Below are 2733 nucleotides of genomic sequence, written 5' to 3'. Positions count from 1 at the left end.
CTTTGGATGGAGATGTAGAATTCTCAGCCCCTTCTCCAACTCCATGCCTGCTAAGACACTGCCTTCCTGCTTTGATGATAATGGACTGACCCTCTAAACCTGTAAGCCAGCCCCAATTAAATGTTGTTCTTATAAGAGTTGCCTTGGTCATGGTGTCTGCTCACAGCAATGTAAACAGTAATTAAGGCAATGATGCTCATCCCCCAAATGTGCTGCTTATGCTCAATTATTCGTTATATACATAGACCTAGTTGGCCATGTCCTGCTTTGTTCCCTACCAACCTTCCCCACACCTTGGATTTTCAGAAGACACTCAAAACTAAACATGACTAGTTAATTTACTTTTTCCTCATGTGTTCTGTCTACATATGCTAATTTTTAAAGGAGAAACCTTTGTTTTTCACACATTTCTAGAGCACTAACTTACACTAGCAGATCTTCCTCTCTTCAATAAGCCAATGCTGGGGGATTTTAGTCTCCACCGTTCAGGATCCAAGATACATGGATGACTTGGCTAATGTGTTCTTTTGTGGCCCTTGTAACACTGTGCTCTGTTCTCTTTCTGTAGTGTTGCCACCAAGCACCTGGCCCTCCAGATGGCATCCTCTTCAGAAGGTACCTGCCCTGACTACCTCTAACTATTCCTTCAGCCTCTAGTCCCAGACTTACACTGCTTCTCCTTGCACTTCCATAGTCCCTGACTCAGAATCCTTAATCCAAATCCTCATTGGCCTTCATCTTTAGTCTCATCCACTCTTCAAAACCTTGCATTCTACATTGTAGTCTTTCATTTTTTCTTTTCTTTTTTCCTTTTTTTCTTTTTTTGGTTTTTCAAGACAGGGTTTCTCTGTGTAGCCTTGGCTGTCCTAGAACTCACTCTGTAGACTAGGCTGGCCTCAAACTCAGAAATCCGCCTGCCTCTGCCTCCCAAGTGCTGGGATTAAAGGCGTGCGCCACCACTGCCCAGCTTTACATTGTAGTCTTTGAAAAGCATGGCCAAGCAGTACTGTGCTGTCCACCTGGAGTGGCAGGGAGGCTCTCTCTGCCCTCACTTTCTTTTCCCATGCCCAATGCCCCTGCCTAGGCTCTACACTCAAAGTCCCCAGGCTCATTACAAACTCTACTCCCATTTCTGCCTCTCAGTGGGTAAGAAAGATGAAGCGAGGAGGTAAACGCCCCACCCCCACTGCCACACACATAATGTCCTGACACTCTCATCAAACAGATACATATTTTTACACTTGGATTCCAGCAGAATACTAGTTTAAAATTCCATTACAGTAAAGATCAATATCTCACTTGAAGCTGAAAAACTGTGACTTAAAAGGCACGGAGGCTCTTGGGGTGGCTATCTGATTAACTGGAAATGCTGTGTTAAAGGACTTTGGCAGAGGTGGGAGCATGCACCCTCCTTCAAAATTAAAACCAACATAAATCAAAGGGACACCAAACGCATGCTTAATAAAAGTTGAAAAGAAAAGAAAGGATTGTTGAGAAGGTTCATTTGAGTAAAGGTGGCTGCTGCCAAGTCTGATGGCCTGAATTTGGTCCCTGGAACACACATGCTGTAAGGACACCCAAGTCCCACAAGTCGTCTTCTGATCATCACACTAGTACCATGGTATGTGTGCACCTGCCTCACCACCACACACACAATAAATAAAAATGTAACAAGAAATAATCAGCATTTGCTTACACATATATGGACATATTATTATTGTTTTGGAGATTATGGATAATTGTTAAAAGGGAAATCAAAATGTAAAATCGTTCAAGAGCTGTTTTCTGTTCCCACAAAGACTTATTCTTTATTTTCACACTCTACTGTCTTTGTTTACTGAGCTAGGAAAATCATTTCTGTACTCCTCTTAATGACAGAGATTACCTAAGGGAACAATGGATTCCTACAATAAAAAACTTGTGCAATTAAAATTATTTAAGAGTGGAGAGAAACTGAATCTGAGCTGAGGGTGCAGCTAAGCAGAAGAATATGTGGCTCTCCTGTGGAAGGCCCTGGGTCTGATTCTCAGTACAGGAGAGAGAGATGGTGGGGTGGGATGCGGAGGGGTGTGGAGACTGAATATGGCTAGACCTGCTGCAAGTACTATCAGTGATTCTGCTGCTAAGAGAGACCACATGTTCAAGGCAAGACCCTGTCTCAAAAAAAAAAAATGTTAAATAACACTTCTAAAATTTTTTTAAATTTAAAATTTTCTTTTTTGCATTGAGAAAATTTGGCATTAAATTTCCTTCTTTCTTTCTTTCTCTTTCCTTTTCTTTCTTTCTTCCCTTTTCTTTCTTTCTTCCTTTTTTCTGGTTTTTTGAGACAGGGTTTCTCTGTGTAGCCCTGGCTGTCCTGGAACTCACTCTGTAGACCAGGCTGGCCTCGAACTCAGAAATCTGCCTGCCTCTGCCTCCCAAGTGCTGGGATTAGAGGCGTGCGCCACCACTGCCCGGCAGCATTAAATTTCTTAAGAGGGCCAGCAAGGTGTCTCAGCATCTGTCACTAAGCTGACAACTTGAGTTAGATTTCCAGACCCCATGAAAAGAGAAAACTGCCTCCTCCAGGCTGTCTTCTGAGGCCCACAGGCAAGTACATCATACATCATGGCATGCGGTACCCCTCCCCCAGTAAACGGATAAAGACATCTAATTAAAATGTCCTCAGAAGCATTCTCAGTGATTCTAACGAACAATACGTATTGAGGATTCCTGGGCCAGGAGAGAGAGAGA

At 43.0% G+C, this 2733-nt stretch overlaps 1 protein-coding gene across 4 annotated transcripts in view; it reads right to left on the bottom strand.

The window, feature by feature from the left end:
- Positions 1 to 2733, bottom strand: part of Akap3 (A-kinase anchoring protein 3) — a 26268-nt gene that overhangs the window by 14565 nt on the left and 8970 nt on the right. The gene's annotated exons all lie outside the window — the stretch shown is intronic.

Source organism: Mastomys coucha, unplaced genomic scaffold (genome assembly GCF_008632895.1).
Source record: "Mastomys coucha isolate ucsf_1 unplaced genomic scaffold, UCSF_Mcou_1 pScaffold20, whole genome shotgun sequence".
In the NCBI taxonomy this organism is placed as follows: Eukaryota; Metazoa; Chordata; class Mammalia; order Rodentia; family Muridae; genus Mastomys; species Mastomys coucha.
This window is presented reverse-complemented; position numbering and strand designations above follow the sequence as displayed.